Raw genomic sequence first — 22538 nt, forward strand, 5'->3', positions numbered from 1 at the left:
TTATCCCAAGGACCTCTTGCAATCCTTTGAGAGTTGAATCATTCTCTTTGAAGCCATGATCCTGTCATTACCCAGGTCAATTTTCCTTTCTGCCAATGGTAACTGGTCTCTCTCTGCCAAATCCAATTTTATCAAGGACTTTACATGACTTTAGAGTTGGTCTTTAACATCACTTGCATTGCCTTCATGAAATCATGAATCTTTTTTAAGACCAACAGTTTCACTCTGAAATTTATTTGCATTGTGCAATACTATAAATTAACAAGAGGCTGAAAAAGAGCTTAGATAATTGATTTAGTTGAATAATATTAAGGTGTGAAATGGAGGGGAGGGACTTATGTAGGACTCAAAATAGTCAATATTTTGTGGTAGATAACTTTGCCTTTCATAAAGTTCCGTTTCATTTTGAGGTTTTTAATTTGCTTACGTCTAAAATATAGGGATAGGATTAGACATTGTTATAAAGAATAAATAAATTAACTTAAATGAAGTAATACATGTGAAAGTGTTAAGCACAGTTCTTGGCACAGAGGAAGAACTAATAATTCCTGCTTTTCTTTCCCTCCCAAAACATTTTCATGCTCTTTTAGAAGACATTGAAAGACAAAGAAGAAAAAGGGGAGAAGTACATTAGAGCAAGTAGAAACGATGTGGATGAGGATGAGTAGTGCTTTATTTGAGCAGGAGTGTGTAACGGTAGGCTTTATATAGAGACCCACTGGGAGGCTTGGGATTTATTGAGCCTAAGAACATTATCAGTTGACCTGGAGCAAGATTTATCTAGTGCCACGTGCCAGGTGGATTGCTGCATGAAATGAATGGAGCGTCTGGTTTAAAAGTCCATCGACCACTACGCGCCCCACCTTCGCACTCCTTCGCACACGCTTGTCTGCATAGCTCTGCTCCATTCAGCTCCCCGACCCTTCCGGAATCACACCAGAGCCCTGACTGCCGTTCCCTGCCACCTGCCGCTGGGTGGTGCTGTGGCTCCTCCTACCCGCCCTGGAGGCGCCAGGCAGGCGGAGGCGCAGCTGCTGAACCTGGCCTGGCGCGGGGGTCCGACGGCGCCTGTTGATCCAGCCCTTAATAGTCTGCCGCTTTCTCCCACTTCTGCACTGCCTTGGTGTCCAGGCCAGTTCCCGCCGCGCCTTCGCCCTCACCCCTAGCCCGGCTAGCAGTCGCCTGCTTCCCTCCTCCTCCGGCTGTCCTTGTCTTTATGACCCACCAGGCCAAAGTTGGGCCAGAGGCGAGATTGGGTGGGACGCTGGAGCTGCATGGGCCGGGTGGTGCCCTCTCTTTTCAGCCTCTCTGGACCCCAAGGATGAGACAGAGCTCCAGCAGACTCAACCTGAGCCACACCGATCCCTGTCCCAGCCAGGCCCTAACTAAATCAAGATCATGGCCGCAGGGGCGGCCTTTTGATGAAACTGTGCCCCGGGGCAGTAGTTATTAAGGGGCCAACTTGCCGTTTATGTTAATAGCCCTGTCTTTCCTCTTGGCTTCTAGAGCAAGAAGCCAGTTATCTGTGACTCCTCCCTTGGTCCCTTCCACTCCCCTACTATATGACCCATGTATAGTCTATATCCTAAACTGATCCTTCCATCGTCACTGCTATTGTCTGCCCAAATCCTCATCACCCCCCAACTATCCTCTCTGCCTCTAGCTTCCAGCCTCCTATCCTTGCAGCCCAGACTTCCTCTCACGGTGCCAGGAGTCTCCTGGAACACTGGCCTGGCGTCCTACCCCTGGGATGACTCCAATTACTTGGAAAAATCAAAAGCTGTTGTTCAAGACCCTCCACTCTCTGACCTCACCTCACCTCATTTTGGCCTCACCTCTACTCACATCTAGGGTAAAAGGCTTATCCCTGGTACATTAACCCTAAGTAGAAGAGGAGCTAGAACAGGAACTTAATACAGTACATGGCTTTGGGGACTCTGTACAGGCCTCCACGGGCTTCTCTTTGAACAGCCTTAACTCATGATCGCGCTGTCACAACATTCAGAGATGCATAGAACACAGCGCCTGCCTCCACTAGAGCATGGGAGCACGTCCATGTTTATTCTTTTGTCCCCTTTTTTTTCATCTTCCCATCTCCTGGATCTGTTCTGTTCTCTTCCTTCCCATTCATGTTACCCATTCCCCCATGACCCTCCTGCTGGTGCATGAGCCTTTTTCTCAACAAGGACACAGCATCTTTTCACAAAGTGATTGATGACATGCATGACCAGGTTTCTCTATAATGTTAAGTTTCAGCTTCAGTAGTTTTTTCTTGAGGAGGCTGATATTCACAGATGCTAAGACTATAGGTATAGGTAGCCCTTCATGAGGAAAGGTTGGAGACACCTATGTTGAATTCAGACTTGTTGAATCCAGCACACAAACATGTAAATTAACATGGAAAACCTAACAAGTGAACCGGATAATTGGCAAAGGCAGATTTATTGGCAAACAATGCACTACTGGTTGATTTCAGGCTGCCCTGTGCCCTTGGACTCCAGGAATCCGTGCCCAGAGTTAGATATGGCTCATTCATGGTCATAGAAGTGGCTGGTAGACCAAACAGCTTCGGGTCAAAAACATAATCGTGACAAGGGTAGACTAAGAAGTGGCAGCTCGTTTTCCCTGGTTCCATATTAGAATAGCTTCCCCTGGGAAATAATACCTTCCTGTCCCCCCAACAAGCACTTCTACTAAGAATGTCCTCATCCATGTTCACCACACATGTACACAGTGTCTTGCTGCTCCTGATAACCCTGTACAGTATAGATTATTAATTTGGGTTTACAGATGAAGAAACTGAAGGGAATAAAAAACATTTAAAAATGCAAAGCAAAAAGCCAGGACTAGAAGCCAAGAATCCTAACTCTAAAATCATTGTTAGCATTCCCCCCCTTCCACAGTTTTGTGACCTATTGAGGACACAAAGCTAGGCTAACCGGCCCCACCCTGTACCCTCACTCTTCTCAAGAGTGAATACAAACACAGGCAGCTTGATTGAAAGAGCAGAAAGGGCTTTCCCCTGGCTCTCGGGTTGTTCTGATACCTGGCCTGAGTCTGAATGATGGCAGGAGGACTTATAGGACCAGCAGAGCAACAGCTGGCCTCAAGCCAGACACCTTCTAAAGCTGAGGTCTCCAACCAGAGGGTTTCATAGGCATTTTGTTTGGCTTGGCATTGTTGGTCTCTGCAGTGCTTAAATTTGACTTAGGTTTCCTCAATAAGATATTTAATAAAAGTATAAGTGCTTAATAAAAGGTCAGTAACGGTATAGTCATTAACAACAAACATTGCCTGGGTTTTCATCCTGAGTCTGCTACCTGTTCTATATGATTCTGGTAAGATTGTTTAAACTCTCTGTACCTCACTCTGCTAATCTGTAAAATGGAAATAAACAATAGCACTCTACCTCATAGAGTTACAATGAATATTGAGTTATGATATCTAAAGCACTTAGAACAGTGCCTGACATATAGTAAGTACCGTATGGGTACTTTTCTATTATTACTGTATATAAACTGGGGAGAGTTTACATATAGTCCACATTTCTAGCATCTGACAAGTTCAGAAGATTTGACAGTACTGGGCCCCCATCACCAGCTGGAACTGAATCTGTCCTCTTCATTTCTTAAGATATTTTTTTTTGGTTTTCAATTACAGTTGACATACAGTATTATTAGTTTCAAGTGTAAATACAGTGGTTAGACATTTATATAACTTACCAAGTGATCCCCCCCTAATAAGTCTAGTACCACCTGGCACCCTACATAGCTATTACAATACTACTGACTATATTCCCCACGGTGTACTCTATTTCACCATGACTATTTTGTAAATACCAATTTGTACTTCTTATTCCTCTTCTACTCTTCACACATCCCCCCATCCCTCCTCCATCAGGAAAACATCAAAATGATCCCATATCTATGAAGTTGTTTCTGTTTTGTGTGTTCATTTATCCTATTCTTTAGATTCCACATATAAATGAAATCATATGACATTTGTCTATGTCTGTCTCGCTTAGCAAAATACTCCCTAGGTCCACCAATGTTGTTGCAGATGGCAAGATTTCATTCTTTTTATGGCTGACCTATTCCATTGTGTATTTGTACCACCTCGTTATCCGTTCATACACTGATGGACACCCAGGCTGCCTCCATATCTTGGCTACTGTAAATAATGCTGCAATGAACATGTGGATGCACGTGACCCTTTAAAGTAGTGTTTTGGGTTTCTTCAGATACATGCCCAGAAGTAGGATCACTGGGTCCTTCTTTGTCTCTTGTTATATAGCCTTTGTATTAAAGTCTATTTTGTCTGGTATAATTATTGCTAACCCTAGCTTTTTTGTTTCTATTTTCATGAAATAAGTTTTTCCATCCCTTTAATTTCAGTCTGTGTGACTTTCGATCTGAAGTGAGTCTCCTGCAGGCAGCATATGTAAGGGTCTTGTTTTCTTATCCATTCAGCCACCTTATGTCTTTTGATTGGAGCACCTAATGTATTTACATTCGAAGTAATTACATTCAAAGTTGATAGATGTGTAGCTTCTTCTTAAAGAAGCCCCTCCAACATTTTCTGTAACACTGGTTTGGCTTTTTCCTGTCTGGGAAGCTCTTTATCTGTCCTTCTAAATGATAGCCTTGCTGAGTAGTGAAATCTTGGTTGTAGGTCCTTGCTTTCCCTCACTTTAAATATTTCCTGCCAATCCCTTCTGGCCTGTGAAGTTTACGTTGATAAATCAGCTGACAGTCTTATGGGAACTTCCTTATAGATAACTAGCTGCCTTTCTCTTGCTGCTTTTAAGATTCTCTCTCAGTCTTTAACCTTTGGCATTTTAATTATGATGTGTCTTGGTGTGCCTTCTTTGTGTTCATTTTGTTTGGGACTCTCTGCACTTCCTGGGCTTATATGTCTGTTTCCTTCACCAGGTGAGGAAAGTTTTTGTCATTATTTCTGTAAGTAGATTTTCAATTCCTTGCTTTATCTCTTGTCCTTCTGGTATTATGCGAATAATATGCAAATATTGGTACACTTGATGTTGTCCCAGAGGTTCCTTAAAGTATCCTAATTTTTTAAAAATTATTATTTTTCTTTTTGTTGTTCTGATTAGGTGTTTTCTGCTACCTTCTTTTCTAAATTGCTTTATCAGATCTTTACTTTAATCTACTGTTGATTCCTCCCAATGTATACTTCATTTTAGTTATTGTATTCTTCGTTTCTGACTAGTTTGTTTTTTATGTGTTCCATCTCCATGTTCATGTTTCCTATCTCTGTTGAAGTTCTCACTGAGATCATTGAGCATCCTTATAACGAGTGTTTTGAACTCTGCATCTAGTAGAGTTTTGAACTCTACTAGATGCAGAGTTGCCTCCATTTTGCTGAGTTCTTTCTTTGGAGCTTTTTTTATTCTTTAATGTGGGACATGTTTCTTTGCCTCTCCATTTTGGCTGCCTCCCTGTATATGTTTCTGTGTATTAAATAGAACTGCAACATCTTCCAGTCTTGGCAGGATGGCCTTATGCAGTAGGTGTCCTGTGAGGCCCAGTGGCACAGACTCCCTGGTCACCTGAGCTGGGTGCTCAAGGTGTACCCCTTGTGTGGATTGTGCCTGCTCTCTTGTTGTTGTTGAGCCTTGATTGCTATTTGCATAGCAGTGGGAAGGACTGACCCTCAGGCTGGTTGTGAGGACTGGCCATGAGAACAGTGCAGGAGCTGCTGCGCAGGGGCTGACCCTGCAGAGCAGGATTCACTTTAGCAGGGCTCCGATGCTTGTCCAGTGTCATTTGTGGAGGTGGTGGATGGTGCTCTGTTGTGGTCTGAAGCTGGACACAAGGTGTGTTGGCTCTGGGGCCTTTGGGAGGGGCTCTGGTATAGGCCCAAGTCAACTGCTGCCTGTGCCCTGCCGGAGGCCATTTGGTATGAGCTACAAAGCGATCTGCAGATGGTTGCCACTTGTGCTGGCCTTGGAGGCACCTGGGAGAAGCTAAGCTGCGAACGAAAGCCAGCTGCTTCTACTCCCAGACTTGAAGCTGCTCAGTAAGAGGTACAGGGCACACTGAGGCCAGATGCTGCTTGTTTGTGGTTTGCAAACCTTTGAGAGATTTTAGGAAAGTCTGCAGAAGGAACTAAGATAGGCCGATTATAAGGAAAAACAGTTTGAAGTGGGTCGGGTGGGGTGGGGTCTCAAGGAATAACCAAGGCAGGGCAAATGGTGTTAGCTAGGTTGATGGAGACTCAGATATGACACCTGTGTCTGCAAACCAGCTAGGGCAAGGGCTCAACAAAAGAACAATGGCTCCTGCCAGTACTTCTGTCTGGAGAAAGCCGCCTATCCAGCCCTCACCCAGAAGCCAGACAGTTTAGTTCCTCCCCATGTGTCCCTGGCAACTTTCAAGCTGCTGTCCCAGATCTGGAGCTTACAGTGAGTCTATCAGTGGGTAAGTTCATGTGTGGGCCCTTTAAGAGGGACGCCTAGGGTTCCAGCCATCCCCCATGTCACTCAGCCACACTCTCCACTGGTTTTCACAGCTCGTTCTGCATCTCCACCCCTCCTGCTAGTCTGGACACAGCTTCTTCTTTACGTCCTCAGGTTTAGGACTTCTGTTCAGCTAGACTTCAGGCGGTCCCAATTATGGTTGTTCTGTAATTTGGTTATAATTTTGATGTGGTCATGAGAGGAAAAGAGCACAGTGTTAACCTCCTTTGCTGTCTTGACTGGCTGACGAATCTGTCCTTTTTACATGAAGTATGCTCTCTCCTAGTCAGCCTCAGCCCCACAACTCCCCATTTTGTCCCTGACACAGAAAGTCGGTGTCAGTTGCCATTTATCATCTTACATGCAGCTGGCTTAAATGGTTCAAGAGGCGAGAAAATGTCACCAAGTAGGAATTGTTGGCCAATGGGGACATTGTTAGGCAATTAGGGTTAGACCCCTGCCATGCTTTTGCTTGTCTTTCGCTTAATGTTCCAGAATGGCACTTAGATGCAGCAGCATGAAGGTCAAGGAAAGAAGAAAAGTGGTAAAAGAAGGCAAAATTAAGCTATGATATTCCAGAGCATTCCTTCCTATAGCCTAGAGTTGAGTTTAAAATCTGGCTCAAGGGTAGTAAGACATGTCCACACATATGCCAAATTATTTATGTTCAAGAATAGTTATTGCAGCATTGTGAATAATAAATATGATTAGAAGGAACCCAAATGTCCTTAATAAAAGATTGGTTAAATAAATTTTAATGCATACACAGAATGAAATACTATGTAGCCATTAAAAAGAACATGAAGAGCAGTGTGTACAGAATACTTTCATTTCTGCGGGAGGAAAAATGAGAACTAGAAATAATATACATATACATTTAATTATATTTGTATAGAATATCTCTGGGAGGATATATGAATATAGTATGGGCATAAAATATATGTGGAAGGATATGTCAAGGAACTGGTGACCATGGTCGTCTCTGGGGAAAGGAATAGCATGAGTGGGGAAGGAAGGAGACATACTGTTTTTATTATATATCATTTTTATTCTTTTTAAATTTTGTATCATGAAGCTAATAAAAAATAGATCTCATTTTAAGAAATTCTGCAGTAGATACAAAAGAAAAAAATACAACAAGCAAATAAATAAAACTAACTCCAAAGTCACTCAAGAGACAACCTGAAATCCCCTGGCAGTCAAGGATAGCTGCATGGGAAACAACCTGCCACCTGTAGCATTCCAACACTGTGTAGCAAGCTGCTTTGCGAAGGTTTTTCCACTGTCATCATTCCATGTCCAAGTGTATTTAAATCAGTTTCACTCTGCTCCTTCAGGCCACCTCCTCTACTCTGGTCAGGTTGGCTTTACTCAAACTCTAAAGAATCCTGGTTTGGGCTGCCTCTTTGGCACCCAGAAGTGAAGATTTCTGGAAATGTCAGCTAAAATGAAAAGGGGCTTTGGCAAGAGTGATGTACCTGAACACCAGGACTTAACCTCTCCTCCAGAAGTGCTTCTCCTAGTCATCTTGGGAGGAGCTCCAAAATAGTCAGAGCCTTTGAATCTGGGGAGGGCACCCTCCCAACCAAGGCCCACCTCCTTTATCTAACCAAAGGTCCACAAATCAATACAACAGACTTTTAAAACATTTTTTTTAACTCTGAAAAGCCTTGATCCATGTGTAAATGTTCCAAGTCGATGGACATGCATGGTGAAGAACAAAGAGTGCCTGACTTTTAGGGAAACAGTCTAGATTCTGAAATAGCCTGGGTTGGGAGGAATCTGCATAGATAACTGAGGGGATGGCTCTCACCAGAATTCTATGGGGTCCTTGGGCTTTATTGAAGAGCTTCAGGACTTCTGCAAACATTGGATGTGTTGGCAGATTTTAGGAGGCAACCAAGAGCTCTAACCCTTCATTTCAAACCATTGATTTGATCAAAATTGCCCCATAGTTCTGATTGGGTCACTTGATAATAAGGTAAATGACATAAATTTGAACTCAATAAACACATTTCTATTAATAAAATGCTGCTTTTATCTGTTTTATATAGTAGGGTTCTCTATAAGATTTCATCAAAAGGAGATGGTTTGGCTGCTTTAAAAAGTTCTACTTGTTTGGCAGAGGACAAAACAGACTCAGAGAAAAGAAACAACACACCCTATCAGAAGTAGAGCTTGGTCCAGAATCAGGGACCCCGCCAAACAACACTAGGCTATGCCCACTATACATCTTAAGTATGAATACAAAATCTTAATTAAGAATTTAGTTTCCTGCCCTATGGGACCTTAGCAGGGCTGGAACACATATCCCAGGATACGTTGGAGGTCCACCAGCCCAGCAAACCACCATTTTTTTCTATCACATGACCTTCTTATGAGGCCTACGCTTGCAACAGGCCCCAGGTCTAGGCGTTTTTATGTCAGAAGTACCACTCTCTTGCTTGCTGTGTTTTCTAGGGCTTCCTGGGCTTCCTTCAAGCTAGAGCCTTGGCTAAAAAGCCAGAATGCATTACTCGCTTAACATGGTTTGACTCCTAAAAGCTGGATCTGAGCCTCTTACCTTCCCTTCCTGGGGGCTCACATATCTTGCCTTGTTCTAGCTCATTTCACCCCCTCCCTCCCAGGTGTTTATCCCCTTTAACACCCGCTTGCTGGCAGACATTCTTGTGAGCCCTCCCCCTTAGTCACCACTCCCCCTGAAACTACTACTGCAACCTCAGACCTCTTGCCTTTTATCTTGCCCCAGAAGCTGAGCCCTCTGGTCCCTTAATTGTTCAGGTTGCTCTTTTCTGAACTCACTCCAATTGAGCTCCATAAATTGAAGATAATTAGACTGTCTCACTCAGGTTATGAGCCCTTGAGGCAGCATCTTCTTGGTCTGGTACAGCCCTCCCCAGAAAGGGGGGTGGCAAGGGGAGGGGCACAGAGAAGGCCAGCCTAGGGGTCAGACCCCTAGGGAGAATGCACATGTTCACAGTAAAAACATTCCTCCACTAGCTAAGCTTTGCAGACTTGATCCCTGCTGCCTTTCCTACTGCTCACAGGTCAGTGACTATGTGAGGAGCCAACCTGTCACCAACAATGTTGAAAGCAATTTTCTGGTATGTAAAGTGGTTTTCAAATAGTGTCAGAGAAGCTCTAAGTTCTGGATGAAACACCATCTTTAGGGGACACCTGAGTAAGCTAGAGGCTTATGAGGGGAAACTCAGATTGAGGAGAACTCAGGGAAACTTTTCATGAATATGTTCCATTCTACACAATAACATCTTTCCTGAGAGTTAATGTTGCCACCATCTTGGGCACTGCTAAGAAGATTGACTTGGCCACATCTAAGGTATACAGGGAGATGGGAATAATTGTTGCTCTAAGGAGTGATTAGAGCAGAGCAAGAGGCTAAAGAAATAAGGTTTTGCTCCAGACTCAGGACTCCCTGTCTGCCTACTACCTCATGACATCCCATTTTCCCGGCACTGCAGTGGACCAGGACATGTCCTGGGAAAGCTTTTTGACCATTTTCCCTGGACATGGGAGATGCTCTCTATCTCTACCAAGGTCATGCTCCACAGGCTTAGTCCTTTCTATTTCCAACTTTTTCAAAAGCTCCTGTGACTATCCGTCAATACTTCTGAAGGCAGTGGAGACCACCATCATGCCCTCAAGGCCTGGCACAGAGGCTGGCACAAAGTAAATGTAGAGTAAATAAATGAATTAATGAATACAGTAATTATGGTCTGAATTCATGCTTTAGACCTCTACAAAATCTACCTTTTCCTTTCCTTGTGGGTTTAACATCTTAGCATTCCTTCATGGAAAGTGATTAGGGGAGATCATGTTGTCTGTCTTCTTTGCCTGTGGTGGAAATAGCATCCAAATGCTCAAAAGTGGAAGGTTTCTAAGACTTTCATAAAATGAGGCTTAAAGAGAAGCAGCTGGGCTATAGTTGAAAGAGCATTCAAACTTGGAATCAGATGACCTGTTTGTACGTTGCTTCAGAGAGCATTTAGACATCCTGAGAGTCAAAGTAGGGTTTCAAAACGCAGAACCTGTTAGCACAGATAGCATGGAGAAGAGTTCCAATATAAGAAATGTCCCTATGGATTCTGCCCTGACCATTGTCCATGCAGTTAGTAGAGCTGTGGGAGCTGGGAGCTGTTGTCTGAGGAGTAACTGAAATTTGAGGAATGGAGACACTGAATTAAACTACTCATTCAAGAAGCTTTGCTGAGTTCAAACAAATAAAGATGGTAGCTGATGGAAAATACAAGCTTGAGAGAGTTTTTAGAAAACGAGACTTGGTGTGTGTGTGTCTGTGTGTGTATGCATGCACATGTGTGTAGTCTCAGGAGAAGAAACCAGCAGAAGTTGAAGATTTGATAAAGGAGTCATGATAACAAGATCCAGAACACAAAATAATTAGCTCTGTGCAGGAGAACGAACACCCTTCTCAGAACAAAGGACAAAAGGAAAAGACACTAGGAGATACAAATAAACTTATAGCTATGGAAGGGAAGCTCACACCTATGGCCTCTATTCAAAAAGAAGCAAAATTTTAGAATAGTGGCTAAAGGAAATGGGAGAGAGATTTGAATAGAAATTGAAGGCTCGACAGTGCTTAATAAACAACTAAAATTAGATGTCATACATCTGTAGTGGTACTCATCTGACTGGCATCCAATTTTTCTCCAGAAGTCCCGGCAGAAGAACAGAGGAGGCAAATTTTCCAGTTGATTCAGGGTGTGGGATTTGTAAGGTAAGTGCAATAGATAGGCAAAAGAGCTTGGGTGGTGAAGTTATACTAGTGAGAATGTTCCACCAGATGAGCCAGGATGTGTAGAGAAAGAAGCAAAGATGGGAGACTGCTAATAAATTAGGAGAAAATCATGGGCTCAGGGTCTGAAGTTATAATGAGGTGAAAGAGGTACAAAGGTAGGGAAGTGCAAGATTGTAGTGGGACTCTTGGGCTGACAGAATTTAGAAGTAGCAAAATTCTAGGTGGTGTCAAAGTCAGGATAGGATGATGAAGTTGGTTTGCTAAAGTGTAGTGGAAGTAAAAGTCATTAGAGCTGAGGGTGTGAAGGATCTTTGAGACCAGAGCAGCAGTTCTTAATCCTGACTTGCAATGGAAATATAAAAAACCTTTACCACAATCCTGGCACACTAGAATCACCTTTAAGCTTTAAAAAATATCTATGCTAAAGCCACATCCCCAGATATTCAGAACCAATTGGTTTGAGTTGATTCTGGGCATCAGTATTTTTTTTTGCGTTTTCCAAGTGATTGCAGGCCGAGAATCACTCAGCCACAAAAAAAGGTGGAATCATCCACATGGATGTTGAAATCAGCCAGTATAATGATAGAAGTTGGAATAGAAAAGCAATATACAAACCAGGGGAGATTAAAATCCTCTAAGATTGTAGGAAAATGAATGAGCGATACCAGGGAGAGGAAGATAGAGGGTGATAATATCAGATGGAAAGAGGATGGAAGGAGGAAGGGGTTTTATTTAATAGTGGAAATTAGTGGTCTGGAAGCACCTGCAGTTATGTAGGTGATGCTTATTCTACTTTGAGGCAATATGCTAGTGGGATGTTGGAGAAGGAGCTGGATTATAGAGGAAGTATTGTGCCCACGAAGACCCTGATTTTAGGAGTCAGTACAGGCTGTACTCAGAGAAGAGTTTGAGAGTATAGGGATGTTTGCCTACCTTAGAGTGGCATTTCCAGAGCACACATTGGAACCAAGGCTATCACACTGCGTAGCTCCAGTGGTGCCATTCACATTGGGAGTGACGAGGCTGGCGAAGAGGAAACTCCAGAGTAGTGTGGTAGTAAAAGAATAAAACGAAGTTTGTGGCCATATGAAACTTCAGGGCTTCTTCTCACTCTTCTTGCTTCTGGTTTTTCTTTGGCTTCACGAAGGACTGATTGACAAACAGGTTTGGACCCCACTCATTTTAGGTGGGTGTCTTCTAATGGTCTTCCCTGCATATTTCTAAATTCACTTTTTCTCTGAAATTTTCTCAGCCTTCGTAGCTACTTACTTCTTACAATTTCCTGGTGGGCTCCAGCATGAAAGCACACGGGGACTGCAGTATCAGAAAGGTAGTTGGGGTATTTAAGGCTCCAGTTGGTTATTCTCTTCTGCAAACCTGATTCTTTCAGGCTGAAGAGACATGATAGAAATCTCTAACAGAAGCACAGGGGGTCAAAAGGAGTCCCATGGCTAAAAGAAATTGCACCTAAAAGAAGTTCTACCTTTGGTGCCCAAACACTGCTTATTAGCTAAATGTCAGTGACAGAATACTGACTCTGGTGAAGGTTAGGAAATAAACTGCAAGCAAATGGGCATTCCCTATGTTAATTGGGCCCAGCACTAGTTGCTACTATTGAGTTGGCTAATCCAAGCTCTATTTTCAAAGAAAACATTCATGTGATAGTGCCCTTCCCCTACCCCATGCTTCACCTCACCATCAGAGCTGTTTACTTCAGAGTAAGACCACCCAGCCCTAACTCTGGGAAGGAACAGCCGAATTATATTTTGCTTGGGACTTAGCATAAACACATGTACCTATACCTACCCTCAACTCCCTAGAACTTTCCAAACCAGCTGGTCCTAGACCATAGGGCTAGGCAGTCTTTCTCAAATCCAGGGGAGGAAAAGTGAATGGATGTTCATTTGAAAGAGAATGGATGTTCCTAGTATGTGTTAGAATTCTAGGATGAAAGACCCTCCCAAACATCCACATCCTTATATAATACCCTATTATCGAGTGTGGGCAGGGAAATTAAATATGATGGGCTACCATTCTCATGATTATGCTACTATATAAAAATGGATGTTTCAGATGTAGTTAATCCATAATCAGTTGACTCTGAGTTAAGTAAAATGGAGATTGTCCTAGGTGGAGCTGATGTAATCAGGTGAGTCCTTAAAAGATGCAAGAACTGCTTTCAATAAATAATGCTATTGCATTTGAATATTCATAGGCAAAAATAAATAAATAAACTTGACCTAAACCTTGCACATTATATAAAAAGTAACTCAAAGTAGAGTATACAGAAAGTAAGCACTTGAAAAGGTGTTTAACATCATTAGCCATTAGGGAATCACTAATTAAAACCACCTATCCAAATGGCTAAAACAGGCTCTCTCTCTCTCTCTCTCTCTCTCTCTCTCTCTATATATATATATATATATATATATATATATATATATATATATATATATATAGACTATATATAGAGAGAGGCTATATATATAGAGAGAGACTATATATGTGTGTGTGTGTGTGTATATATATATATATAGACAACACCAAATGCTGGTTATGATGGGAGAAACTGGATCACTCATACATTGCTGTAGGGAAAGTAAAATGTTACAGCCAAATTGGAAAAGAGTACAGCACTCTCTTTAAAAAACTATATATACACTTGCCATATAACTTAGTGATTGAATTTATACATTTATCCCTGAAAAATAAAAACCTATGTTTACTCTGCACATAATTGTTCATAACAGCTTTATTTGTGATAGCTAGAACTGAAAATATGCAAAATGTCTCTCAGAAGGTAAAAGTTAAACAAACTGTGGTACATCCATAGCACAGAATACTACTGGTACATACAACAGCTTGGATAGATCTCAAGAGCATTATGGTGAGTCAAAAAAAGCCAGTCTCCAAAGGTCACATATCACATTTTATATAATATTCTCAAAATGATGAAATTACAGAATTGGGCAGCAGATTAGTAGTTGCCAGGGGTTAGAGACAGTGGAAGGAGAAGGTGTGGGCATAACTATAAACCAGAAGGGAGACTTTTGAAGTGATAAAACAGTTCTGAATCTTGACTGCAGTGGTGGTTACACAAATCTATACATGTGATAAAGTGGCATAGAACTATATGCATACATTGTACCAATGTCCATTGGCTGAACTGGATATTGTACTATAATTATATGAGGTGTAACCATTGGAGAACACTGGCATCTCTCTGTACTATCTTTACAACTTTCTGAAATTGTTCCAAAATAAAAGAGAGAGAGAGAGAGAGAGAGAGAGAGAGAGAGAGAGAGAACCACAGCAGATAGATGGAAAGGGTCATGTGGCAAGGATCTAAGAGTGGCCTCTCTATGAGCTGAGAATCATCCCTGGCCAACAGCCAGCAAGAAAATGGGGACCTAAGTTTTACAATTGCAAGGAACTGAATTCTGCCAACAACCAATGAGCTTGGTAGAGAACCCCAAGCCTCAGATGAGATAGTAGCCCTGTGAACACACCTTGATTTCGACCTTGTGACACTTTGAGCAGAGGACCCAGTTAAACCCTGCCTGGACTTCTGATGTATGGAAACCATAAGATAATAAATTTGTGTTGTTGTACATCACTAAGTTTGTGGTAATTTGTTGTATAACAATAGATAACTAAGGCACAGCTCAAAGGATGAGATGCTATTGAACAACTGGGAGTTTTGTTTCCAGGGGCCACAGTTGGGGCCTACACATTCTGACAAAAAACACCAGCCACATCAGTGGGGAGGAGCCAGTCACAGAATTGAAACAGATGCTTATGGTTTTCCCCCCAAAATATGGTTTTTCAGTTCAGAGACTTGAACTGCCTCCAAACCAACACAGCTTGGCTGGCTGCTTGACCCTGCAGTCGGCTGTCATATCCCAAATATGCTGTTCAGAATCACAAATCAATTGTACATTAATGGCACTATGCACTTGCCCTGCTTCTTGCTGCAGATTTTCAGCTATAGCTAATTCCTTATACAGCCTTCCTGGACTTGCTTGGGAAGATGGCTTCATACCCAGGGCCTCGGCTGCTTGAACAGCCCTATCCAGTTCACAGGCAGCTGCATCTAACTAGCCTAAACCTCAAAGATGGGCCCTTTCCCGCCTTCCTTCTAGGCCCCAGAACTGGGGCTGGCAGGATACTCAAGCTGGCTGTGAGTGATTGCCAGAAAGGTCAAAGACATAGAGTAGGATTGCACAAGTGAACTGGAAGCTTTCTTTTCATCTTGATTTATGCTGTTGAATATCATGATCACTGTATTAGTCTACTCAGGCTGCCATAACAAAATACCACAGATTGAGTGGCTTAAACCACAGAAATCGATTTTCCCACAGTTCTGGAGTCTGAGAGGTCCAAGATCACAGTGTCAGGTGATTTGGTTCCTGGAAAGGGCTCTCTTTCTGGCTTGCGGACGGCTGCCTTCTCTCTATATTTGACAGAGACAGAGAGTGCGAGAGTGGGAGCACTGTAGTTGGGCCTAAACTAATAACATGAGCCCTTAAAAGCAGAGAACTGTCTCCAGCTGGTGGCAATAGAGGAGGGTAGAAGGGAAAGTCACTGTTGCTAGTTTGAAGATAATGAGGGGCACATTAAAAAAAACACAGATGACTTCTCTCAAAGCAGAGAGCATGCCCCTAACTGATAGCCAGCAAGGAAATAAGGCCTTAGACCTACACCCACATGGAAGTGGATTCTGCCAACAACCCAGATCAATGTGGAGGTGGCTTCTTACTCCAAGCTTCCAGATAAGAGCCCAGACCAGTCGACACTTTGATCTTGATCTTATGAGACCCTGAGCAGAGAACCCAGTGGAGCCCATTCATTCCTCTGACTACAGAACTGTGAGTTAATAAATAGCTGTTGCTTTATGCTGCAAGTTTGTGTTAATATTTTATAGTAGTCATAGAAAACTAATATAGAGGTCTTGGGACTTTAGTCGTATGAAGAGACATCATCCCAGGCCCCAGAAGTTTGTTGCCATAAGCTTTATTTACTTAGATATTTATGTATGCTGTTTTCCACATATTTGTTGAGTGCCTGCTATGAGCTAGCCCTTGGGGTTACAGTAAAAAGTATAGACAGAGCTACGGAAGTTCCAGCCTAGCCTAGGGGCAATAATCCCTCACTCTGGCCAAATCTGGAGGTATGCATTCTAACCTGTCACAGAATACCCTTGGGCTCTAGTGTCTGAAAGTTTGGTGCCATTTCCTAATTCAGAGGTCCCCAAACCCCGGGCTATAGAATGGTACTGGATGTCAGCCTGTTAGGAACCGGGCTGCACAGCAGGAGGTGAGCGGCCGGCGGGCAAGTGAAACTTCATCTGTATCTGCAGCCGCTCCCCAGCACCAGCATCACCACCTGAGCTCCACCTCAGATCACTAGGCACTAGATTCTCATAGGAGCACCAGTCCCTGCTGCCAAAAAGTTTGGGGACCACCGTCCTAACGGTTGTGATGGGAATGGCAGAAAAGGGCATTGACAGAAAGGCATACTCTAGGAAAATCTGTCTGAGGCCCAGAGCCTGGCATAATCCTGCCCCATAGCATGCAGACATTCCTCAGGGATGCTTGCGGAGGTTGGGCAGTCCTCTCGGCAACTTGGGACAGACTGAGGCCCAAACAAGCTAAATTAAAAGTCCTACCTGGGCTTTTGAAAGAGTAAGAGTGGGGAGGAGGGGTAAAATGAGTGTTATCTAGAATCGTTTTCAAGGTCCATAGCGGATATTTGAAAGGAGGCCCAGAGAGGGAGGCACATGGTGGTAAATGTGCTTGAAGGGTATTGGGAAAGTGGCTGGGAGCAGTGAAAAACTGGCAAGAGGTGGCAGAAGTGCCCAAGGGAGATGGACAAGAGCCCAGGTTTCAGAAGCCAAAAGAACTGGAGTGGGATTCTGCGTAGAGAAGCCAAGGAGAAAGGGGCAAGAGAGGAGAGAGGCCCAGGCCTGGACAAGCTCAGGACTTCCCTCAGCAATTGAGAGGCTGGGTGGGGCCTAGGCTTTAGAGACTCAACCCCTCTTGGGCAAAGCTGGGGCCTAAGCTTTAAGGGAAATGCCAGGGGTGGGACTGGGGACAGATTAGCTGCCCAGCCCCTTAGCAGCCCTTCCTGACTCACTGGTAATCTATTTATGTGTTTATTTGCAAGATCGGTTTCTGCTTCCGTGAGGGGAGCTTGGCTCCTTGCCCCCAGCCCCCTAGTTCTGAGTTAAACTTCCCTACAGGGCAAATTGCCTGCTCCTTGCCCCATTTGGCTGACTTTCTCATGCCCTCTCTGTTCCTTTGGACACACACTGGTTGACAAGGAAGCTCTGGGGGACTGATCCTCCGAGACTAGCCAGGTCTCTGGTTCCCTACAGGCCCAGACATCTGGGGTGGGGGCAGGGTGGGTCTGGGCAGGAACTCAGGCTCCATAGGAACCCTGAGAAAATCAAACTGAAATCCTGCCCAGGGAAATGTGCAGTTGTCCAACAAGAGTTTCACTTAAATACATGTGGTAATTTTTTTGTTGTGCTTATTCAGACTGCAGCAGCTGCAGAGAGAGAGGCCCTGTGAGGGGGCAATGAGACACATGGGGGTGGCAGGGTGGGGAGAAGGTAAAGTCCGGGTTGCCACTGAAGGCCAGAGCCTGATGTGGGGCAAGGGGAGAGGTACGTGAAGTTGGGGTAGCAGAAAGGAAATCCTTAGGAATGCAAGACTGTGTCTGAAGGGAGAGAGGAAGGGAAGTGCAGTGGCAGCTAAGGGGTGAAGTGAGGGCCTGACTGGGTTGGCACATGGTGTGGTTGATAGAGGGGGGCGGAGGAGGGAGGGCGTGAGAGAACAACCCTTTTACTGTTGATGAATATTGTCTATTATCATAACTCAGCATGTGAAATATTTTTCTACTGCAAAACTGGAGAGATAAAATTCTGGAAGGTCATTCCCAAGGATAGGAGAGGGGCACCTGAATGAATCATCAAAGAAACCCTAGGGAAGTGGGTGGAGTTCGTAACCTGAACTGGAAAAGGCTTGATGATTCATTGGGCTCAAGACTTGCCAATCCTCTCTCCTCTGCCTATAGACTGAGAACTGGAGGCATTCCTCAGATAAGACACTGAAATTCAGTGAGTACTGTAATACAGAAAGGGAAATGAGTTTTGAAACAGGAAGAGACAGAGTCTGCTACTGACTTTTGAAGGTTCATGACCCAAGTCATAGAATTAGAAATGACCTGTGATCATCTGATCTAACATCTTTATTTTACACTTAAGGAACTGGAGTTCAGAGAGGGAAAGTGATTTCTCCAGGGTCACAAAGTTGTATTATTGAACTAGGCAGATGAACTAGCTTTAGAAAGAGGTCACATAGGTCAGTAGACAGAACAACCTAGATAGAGTCTGCAAATACTTGGTGCCACTTAACAACTCCTGTGCCTATGGTGGACATTGCTAATTAGTCACTGCACCCCAACTTCAGTACTGACTCTACATCAAGTTCCTTTTTAACTGAGCACTCTAGGCAGCTAGTACCACTATATCAGCATTGGCATGGAAATGAAAGCAAAGTCAGGCCTAGAATAAATAGCTGTGTGTCACAAAAGGGTAGAAGTAGTCCTAATGTCTAATTGGTTAGATCTCATTATCTAAGGTTCTTTTGGTAGCAAGTAATGGAAGCAAGAGTTGTCTTCAGTAAAGGCACGAAGCAGAACAGCTCTGTAGCCTTCAACAGTAGTTTAAGTGTACTTAAATCATTGTTAATAGTCTACTTGACCCTTCCTCATTAGAGCACTGCCACTTGTAGGAGTCTGCTCCAATGACTGGCTCCCATGCTTTGTGTCTCACATTACCAGTTTTAAATTCCCAAGACAGTGAAGTTGATTGGACAAACTTGGAACAGATTTTTAAACCCTAGAACGATAAATGATAGATGGGGGAGAGGGTCATATACTATAGGGCAGACTTGACCATTGTGTCTGTGAATTGGGGCATTCCCAGGGATGCTTTCAGCTTCAGTTAGTAGAAAACAATCAATAACTGGCTTACACCAGTGATACCCAATCTTGGTGGCACCAAGGACCTGTGCTCCTATGAGAATTAAATGACCTGAGGCAGAGCTGAGGCGATGATGCTGGCACTGGGGAGTGGTTGCAAACACAGATGAAGCTTTGCTCACCTGCCCACCACTCACCTCCCACTGTGTGGCCCAGTTCCTAACAGGTCACAGACTGGTTTTGGTCCATGGCCCAGGGGTTGAGGATTCCTGGTTTAAGCTATGAGGGAAACTCATTGTAAACTCGATGTCCATGGATATGGTGTTCGAGTATTGGTTAATCCATTATCAAGGACTCAGCATATTTATATCCATTAGAAGAAAGATTGGGGAAATAGCTAGTAGATAAACAGTAAATAGTGACTGTCATAAGGGTGTTGTCATGAGCCAAAGCACTACTTTAAGAAGTGTCTACCCTAGGTATGTTTCAGAAAAACAAAAAGGACCAAGAGAAACAGGCTGTGGTGAAGGTCAGCTTGTCAGAGGTCAGAGTCATAGAAATCTCTAAGAGGAGTTGCAGAAATATGTGTGAGGCCTCCTGATTTACAAAATAAAGGGCCCTGCTTGGGCTAGATGAGGTAGTTTCTTCCTCACTCATGGGACTAGGAACCAGGGTGCTTCTGTCAGAACGTATATAGAGTTTCCCAGGATGAGGAGGTAATCTGGAAATCTCCCCCACCAATGCTTAATTAATAAGGCAGGTTTTGGAAAGGATAGAGAATCCCACCAGCCCTAATGGTGGCACCAACCCAAACTTTCCAGGCAATGAGTCTGAGTAGCAGTGGTTGAGCATCCAACTGAGACAGGATTGAATCCAAGACTAGGAATGGGGATTGAGTGCCCTGTAAACTGTGCCAGCCAAGCCCATCAGTGGAAAGATCTGTGTTTCATTAGGAAAAGGAATCAATCTTCTGTAAACTCATTCATTTCTAGGGTTTTGTAATAAAACAATTATGTTCTTTTTAGCTTCTGAGAAAAGTTCCTTTTGAAAACTCACGTCTTGTCTCAGAGCAATTCAATAAAAAAGGCATTTGGCCACAGATGTGTCAAGAGAGGTAGGAAGATTGTCACGCTCCCAAAAGGGAAGATCGAAGGCAGCTGTAATGGGCCATTTGAAGTCATCGAGTGAGAAGATGATAGACAGGTTGTGTTTCTATGGGAGTTAAAGGTCCTTCCTGGACTTTCATCTCATGAAGAGGGGGGTGCAAGTGATTGTGGTCTGTAGATAGGACATTCTTTGAGGGCTTTGGGTTTGAAGGCAAGATGGAGCTAGTGAGGATTCAGGTTGAGGCACTTTTCAGGAAAGACTACTCCTGGGGAGGTTTAATTCTTTCTCTCTCACACTTTTGCCTCTGCCTTGAATGTGAAATTGTGCATATTACCAGATCTCAGAGAGACCAAATTTTCTCATTTTACAATGGAGATACCAGGTAGGTATGCTGTGACAGTTAAATGAGATAAGTAATGATGATTAAATGAGATAATATGCAAAGTGTTCAACATTCTTGGTCCAGAGCAGGTTATAAAAGACACAATAAAGTCAATAAAGCATACTTTCCCCCCTTACTTCAGTGTGTGTGTGTGTGTGTGTCTGCGTGTGTATCTTTGTCGCACACACTGGACATTCTGCTAGGGGCTGAGTATTCAAATATGAAATTATACAGTCCCTGTCCTCAAGCAGTCTAGAAAAGATAATTAAGGAAATGTCATTTTCAATGAAATCTCTAGTAAAGATATAGGCTCAGTGGGAATATGGGGAAAATGAGACCAAAGTCCGTCTGAGGAATTCAGGGAGGGTTTCACAGAAGAGATAGCATTTAATCTGGGTTCTGAAGGATGAGTAGGAGTTTGCTTAGTGGACAAGCATGGAGAGAGCCTTCGAGACAGAGGGAACAGCATGCAAAGCACAGATTTATGAGAGAGCAAACCTAATTCAGTATTGCCAAAACAATACCTATTACCATATCAGGAAAAGAAGATGATTTAATCTTGAAATCTGGGGCATGTTACTGAATAATTTTGAGCATAAAGGTGGCTTATCACCTTCGCAGTGATATTTAGGATGATTTAAAGGTATAATGAAAAAATGAGCAGATGTTAGAAGAAAGACTATGATTTGGGGCAAGATAGGACCTTAATCGGAGTATTGGAAAAAAGGGATGAAGAAGAGGAAAGAATTGCAGGGTTATTGAACAGGCAAAACCTTTAGAACTTGGTAATGAATTGCATGTGCAGAATGAGGGAGAAGAGGAGTCTAGTATTTGTCTGGTGTCTGGGCAACTGGGTAGATTATGAGAACATGCACTGGGATAGACAACATGGGAGAAAGAAGGAACACAGTATGGAGCAGGGAGGAGATGATGAATTCCATTGAAACATTAGGTTGCAGAGCCTGTAGGATGTCCAGGTGGAGATGTTCATAGGCAGCTCATCGAGAAACCTGAACTGGAAATGGATATTTAGAAAATAGCAATAGTTAAGAGGAAAAGACAAGCAGCAACATTAAAAGGTGGACAGAGTTTGTCAAATAACTGTTGTATACCTGAAACTAATATACTATTTTATGCAACTATACTTTAATAAAACTTGTTTTAATGATGGACAGAGTCCCTTGGAAGACAGTCTGGTACTTCTTCAAAAGGTTCAGCAGAAAGTTATCATTTGACCCAGTAATTCTGCTCCTAGGTATATACTCAAGAGAAATGAAAACATGTGTCCACACAAAAACTTGTACATGAGTGTTCCTAGTGGCACTATTCACAATAACCAAAAGTTAGGAGCAACTTAAATGTTCATCAATGGATGAAGGGATAAAGTAATTGTGGTACATGCATATAATGGAATATTATTCAACCATAAAAGGGAATGGTGTTTACTGACTCATGCTATAATATGAATTTACTTTAGCAATCATTCTAAGTGAAAAAAGCCAGACACAAAAGCCATGTATTGTATAATTCCATTTATATGAAATGTCTAGAACTGACAAATCCAGAGTAATAGAAAATAGTGGTTGCCTAGGGCTGGTGAAGATTGAGAAATTAAGGGGGAGAGTGATAGCCAAGGAGTATGAGGTTTCTTTTGGGGATAGTGAAAATGTTCTGGAATTAGATGATGATGAAAATTACACAACTTGACGTATACACTAAAAACCACTGAATTGTATATTTTAAATGAGTGAGCTGTATGGCACGTGATTTATAACTCGATAAAATTGTTACTAATTTTTTTTAAAGATAGC

The sequence above is a fragment of the Rousettus aegyptiacus genome, unplaced genomic scaffold (genome assembly GCF_014176215.1).
Source record: "Rousettus aegyptiacus isolate mRouAeg1 unplaced genomic scaffold, mRouAeg1.p scaffold_m13_p_9, whole genome shotgun sequence".
In the NCBI taxonomy this organism is placed as follows: domain Eukaryota; kingdom Metazoa; phylum Chordata; class Mammalia; order Chiroptera; family Pteropodidae; genus Rousettus; species Rousettus aegyptiacus.